We start from the raw sequence: 6,000 nt of genomic DNA, 5'->3' as shown, positions 1-6,000 counted from the left end.
CCAGGGACAGCATTTCAGGTCACAGGGACTTGGACTGTCTCCTCTTGGGTACTGCATGGCCAACAAGGAAAAGGTACTTCTCCATTCCTGTTCTGTGAGTGGATTCTCCTAGAATAAACACATCCAAAGGGTGATTTTGGCAAAGTGCAATTTAAATCAGAGTAGTACTAAAAGCACAGATTAAACCAGACTTTGTAATCCTGTTACAGTATCCCTTGACAACCTCTGAATTTCCAGAAATGGGTCAGAAAGACAAGTTTCAGGCACAAGTAGCACTGCTGCCAAATTTCCTAGGCAATGCTCACTTGGTGCCTAGGTGTGGTTGTTTCCTGGATCCTGCTCTTCGTTGATTCCTGGGTGAGCTTTCTGGTTTGCAGGAAGACAATTCTTCCAGCATGTGAGCTGAGGAATGGCTCTGGGCTCCTGCACATGGGCTCTAGTGGTCTGTGCACAGGTAGCCCAGGTACCTGCAGCAGCACAATGCCAGCTCCCTGATTTCCAGCCAACGATCGGGTGGGTCAGGGCACCCCCAGGGCTCGATGCCCTCCTGCCCAGAGTAGCTGGTGGTGAGGCTGTAGCAGCTCTTGGATAACTGCCATGGTGATGATCACTTCAAAATGCTTTGGTGTACAGAACAACTGCTCTTTCTTTGGGCAGTGGTAGCAGTTAGGTGTTTGGCTGGCACCACGCTCAGCCTGCGTAGAGCAACCTCACTGTGCCCTGGTCTGTCACTCCAGAGCTGCCTGTGTCCTGCTGGAACTGCTCTTCCCAGGGAGGGATGTGGCAAAGACCTGTATAGCTGCAAAACTCACAGGCTTTAATGGCAGCTAGGATTATTTCTCATCACCTCAGCTGACCTCTCAAGCAGTGTGGGTGAAGTATTCTACCCGCCAGTTCACATAGCGCTGCTTCCCACTGGGATTGCAGCCATTTCTTTGGGAGCCCCTGTTTTGTTTTGTTTTGCAGTGGATGGCACAGAGCACTGTAACACAGCCAGAGCCTGGTCCTGAGAACAGCGACCTCCATGGGAGGATGGGTGTGACCAAAGATGAAGCTGTGTCCCGCCTGTCTGGGGTTTTGAGGGATTGTTGATGTAACACCCATCCCCTTTCTGCTGGCCTCAGTGCCTCTCCAGAGTCTGCCAGCTCCTTTGAGTTTTCACTATTCCATGTCCTCCTTTCAACTTTTTCATGAGAGTTTTGATTTGGTTTTTTTCCTCTTCATGTCTCTTGAAGAGACATTCCAAAACATGCCCCCTCAAAAGCCTCTGGGCTGGAATATCTCACCTCACCTCCCCAAGCAGTTTTGCTCCCTGCCTGCCCTGTCAGTCCCTCTGCACAGCTGCAAGGACCCTTGGCCATCTGGTGATGCCATAGACAGTTTTGTAGGTAGCACAGTGATGCCAATGCTCCGGCACCGAACCTTTCAGGGGCAATTCTTTGTGAACAGAGAACTGTTTTCCAAACAGCAGAGAGAAATGGAATTCCAGTCCATTTGTGGTGGAATTGGCATTTCCCAACCAAAGGATGTAGCACCTGTGGCAGCAGAGGCACACCAGCGAGAAAGAATGGACTGGGTTCCAAAGGGAATTAATACCTGGAGAGGAGCTGGGGGTGGTGGCAGCGGCTGCAGCCCCGGTGACAGTCGTGTCACACACTCTGCTGCCTCCCCCCCTTTGCATCCCTGGCCGCTGGCAGGAACACGTGGAGCCTCTGGCCCTGGGCAGATAGGTCTTATCCAGGAATGACTTTGCAGGAGTGTTTACTTTCATTCCTGGGAGGCTGATCAAGCTGTTCCAGCTAGGAATGTGCCCTGGCTGAAGCGGGACCCTGCCAAGCTCCCTCCAGCATGAACGTTGCACGGTCCAAGGGCACTGGAGCCCCGGCGGGACTCGCCTCCTGCTGCCAGACCGGCCTGTGTCCATGGGACTGGGGACCATGGATGCATGTGCTGTGACCAAGCTGGAATACACCAATTCCTCACGACCTTTGGGAAGGATTCATCAATATCCACCCTGAAAGGGCGGACTGTGAGCTGCCTTGCTGCACCAATGTTATCTGATTTGGTCACTGAGGAATCTGTGACCAGATAAGATACCAGGGCTTTATTGTATCTTCTGGCAATTATTAAGAAAATAAAATCAGTTAATATCTAACCTTGAACCTAGACCAAAACATTTAGCCTCAGACTTCGTTCTGCCTCTCTTGTACATTCAGGAGTTGTACAGTTTAGAGGGCTGTTAGGAATGATGGAAGAGATGAACGGGAATTTAATCTGAGCCTAAAATACCATCATTATGCAGCTCGAGCATCTCAGAAATGAGGTCTGTGCCATGTGTGATGCAGCCACTCGATCTTTTTGTCCTGGTGCAAGAAAGGGGAGGAGGAGGAGGAGCCCCTTTGGCAGAAGTTTCCCCAGCTGTGAAGGCATTTTGTGTGAATATTTAATGCAGAGATATGTTAAGAGCAGGGAAAGGAGTGGGGGGGAAGTCTTCCATGAGTGTGGGCTTTTGTTTGTCCTGTCAGAAGCAGTAACGTGTTCTCTGTGCGCACACGGAGCACATAAATACATATAAATATCCTCTCCCCTGGAAAGGGAGAGCAGAGAGAGCAGAGAATTGTGCAGCTGGAAATGGGACATGGAGTGCTGCTAGAGAGGAAAGATGGAATGAGGGCTGGAGGTGTTTACTGAGTCTCTGGGATTCAGGATGTGGCTTGCTCCCTCCAGTAAATGAACTTGAGCATCATGAGGGCACAGAAACTGGAAACTGGCTGCTTCCAGTGAGACTGAGAATGCTGCTTGTGGTCCTGGATGACTTTTTGGTTCTGAACTCTTAAAGCCATTCAGAGGCTCTTGGAAACCATCCTGTTAAAGGAAGGGAGTTTTAATTGTTGATCTTGTGCTCAGAAAAGCATGCAATGAGTATTTAACTCACCTGGAATTCTTATTAATGTCTAAACTTGGATGTGATCCTACTGGAGATGGAACAGCCCTGAGTGGAGGTGCAGCCCTGTACCCCACTCCTGAGGGGACTAACCAGCACGAATGCTGTCTGGACAGACTAAGAACATCTCCTTCCCCAGTGCTGTATGCTTCCTGAGGAGAGTCAAAACCAAAGTAAGACAGGAAAAGCAGGATGAAACTGGAACACAATCCCTCACTAGAGTATCCCCTGTTTTGAGAAGCAGAACAAGCCCCCAGAAGTGCTTTGCTGAGGCCCTGGTGTAGATTCTGCTCTATTTAAATGACTTTTTTCTGGGATGAACTTTACCGAACACACATGCAGCCTCCACAGCACCATAAATTCGGGGCTGACATTTAATGCCTCGGCACATTTCTTTCCTTGTCCCGTGCAAGACATCAAGTATGTCAGGTTAAGGGAAGAGAAAAAGAGGAAAAATAATTACACAGTAAACTAAACAATGCCAGCCTCCTCCCACTTTTTAGGGCTTCCTAAGTTGCTACCTCTGGTTCAAGCTCTCTTGAATACGTACCAAGGGTAACACTAAAAATAGGTCCTGTACTGATGGTTGGGTCACAGCCTGCTAGAGGGAGACATTTTTATTTAATTACAAGCCCAGCAGCGTGTTGCTGGGGGGGAATACATAAACACAGCACTCGAAGCCTGGCTGTAAAGTTTGTGCTCCTTCGCTGAGTCACTGTGGCTAAATTCCCCTTTGTGTGGGGGATTTAGGGGAGGAATGTGGGAAGGCTGGCCCGGGCTGCCGCCCTCCTGAGTCACCGCTCAGCTCATCCTCCAGCCCTGGCAGGCTCAGGGCCCTAAGCCACTAATTAGCCTCATTGTCTTAGGGCTGCAGCATCCATAACCTAGCACGGGGAGGGGGGAGGATGGAGGGACAAAGCTCCTGGAAACCCACGAGCTGTGTCTCCTGGCACTTGTGTTCTGTGCGTCACAACCCACCTCTCAACACTCCCCGAGGGATACTGATCCACTCCTTCCGCGGGATGGCATTGATTCCATGATGCCTAAATGCGAGTGAAGTTGTAACCTGGAGCAGTGCTTACGGGCAGGGAGGGTTTTGGTGCACAGAGCGCGGGGTGCAGCAGCCTCGCTGGCAGCTGTGCGGATGCGTGCACTGCCGGCTCACGCGGCGGTGACACGATGATCCTCGTCGCTGCTGCCCTGCTTCTGTCGCGTGCTCGAGCGTGGCTGGGTGGCATCCCACACCCAGCAGGGCCGGGAGGCTGACAGGCGGGCATGTGGGGAAGGGCAGGCAAGGGTTTCTGCAGTGTGGCACGTGTCCAGTCAGCTCCATCCGAACTATCAGGCTGTGCAGGTCTCCTTTCCCACAACGGCGGGCAGCTCCTGTGCAGCTCCGTTGGGCTGGCTACAGCCGAGCTCCAAAACTGACTTACTTTGGGATCAATGCAATGTGGATAACCCGTATCCCACCACCCCTTGCCACAGCCCCTGATCCAGTTGCGTCCTTGCATGACTCTCAGGTTCCCCTTGTGCAGCACAATGAGGGGTCTGTTCCTGGCCCCTCCACTCCCCCGGGCTGCCACAACGCACACGGGTCCGGTGTCTGCGCGCTCGGACAGAGCCTGGTGCTCATCAGTGGGGTTCAGAGGAAGCTTAATGCACCGTGGCTGCACACTGAGCAGCTTTCCCGGGGCTTCCACCCTCCCCCTTGCAAACAGCTTTGTGCATTTAGGCTTTTTTTTTTTAAATAAAGTCTAACACATTTAATCATCTTTTCATAAGCTGTCAGCTTGCCGCGCGCCAAAGCAGAGCAGCGCGCTCTGCCCCGGCTCCCAGCAAAGCAAATATGCCTGGAGAAATCCTGCTCCTGGGAGCGTGCACACAGGGGCTCAGGAGCTGTGAACTTTCCTCAGGGTCTGGGGCGAGATCAAAAATCAGTTTTTGAAAGTTATGGATTTTTCATTGAATTTGAAACAGATCTTATTTTGCACAGCATCCTTGCTCCAGTGTTTCATAATTCAGCTCTGCACCAGCAGCGCTGGAAAACTCAGTATACTGGAAAACTCCAAATACATCAAAAGCAAAACACAACTAGTCCTAGGAAAACATAGGAATGTGCCTGTCCCCCACCCTGTAGGTTCTCAGCAGGAGCAGGCAGAACAGTCCAGGGGGCAGAGCTGGGGTGGGCACAGCTGAAGTCAGGGCCTAGCAAGCTGGAGAAGCCAGAGCTGTGTCCTTGCATGCCTGTCTGGGGTGGAATGGGGAGATTACGGGTCTAACAGCACTGGAGGAGTGTGTGTGATGGAAAAGGGCATTTGCAGAGAGTGGAAGAAACTGTTGTTTTGGGCATGATGGAGAGGAGCTGTTCTCCTCCCTTTCCATTCATACAGGGTGGGTGATTCTGGGGCACCTTCTGGCTGAAGTTGTCTTCCAGGACATTTTTTGTGGACTAAGCATCCTGAACAAGGAATTTCCTTTCTTACTGTAATTGTGGAGACTGCTCGGTTTTACTCTCCTCTCCACGCACTAGCTGCCTCTCGGAGAAGCATCCCAAGGCTGCCCTTGCCATCATCCCTCAAAATACAGGCTGCTGCATTGCCCAGTCCTTGTCTTCCCACAGACTTGGTGCTGCTGGCCAGGATATTTCCACTGGGGAAGCAAACATTTCTGTCTCCCTGTCCAAGTAACTGATAGGGCTGAGGGCTAGGAGTGGATCTGAATGGATCCCTCATTTTCCTGGGAAGGATGTCCATGCTTCACCTGGTCCTCACACAGAAAGCCCTTCCTGAGGAACCACCAACTCAGGGGTTTAATGCTGGAGGTTAATAATAATCGCACCAGGCAGCACATCATTGCACCGTATCTGGTTGAGAGATTTACAAGTGAAACTCGTGGCGGAGGAAGAAATTGCCTCAATCACTCGGAGTAATGGCACATGGAGAGGCACTTGGGCGTGACTGCTACTTAACACGGAGCCCAGCTTGGCTTCATTTAGCTGCTGGTGCCTTTCTAATAAACACGTTACACTACAAGGTGGGGATTAAGATCAGAAAAGT

Source organism: Vidua chalybeata, chromosome 23, assembly GCF_026979565.1.
Source record: "Vidua chalybeata isolate OUT-0048 chromosome 23, bVidCha1 merged haplotype, whole genome shotgun sequence".
Lineage (NCBI taxonomy): Eukaryota > Metazoa > Chordata > Aves > Passeriformes > Viduidae > Vidua > Vidua chalybeata.
The sequence above is the reverse complement of the archived record's forward strand: the minus strand, read 5'-3'. Positions refer to the sequence as shown.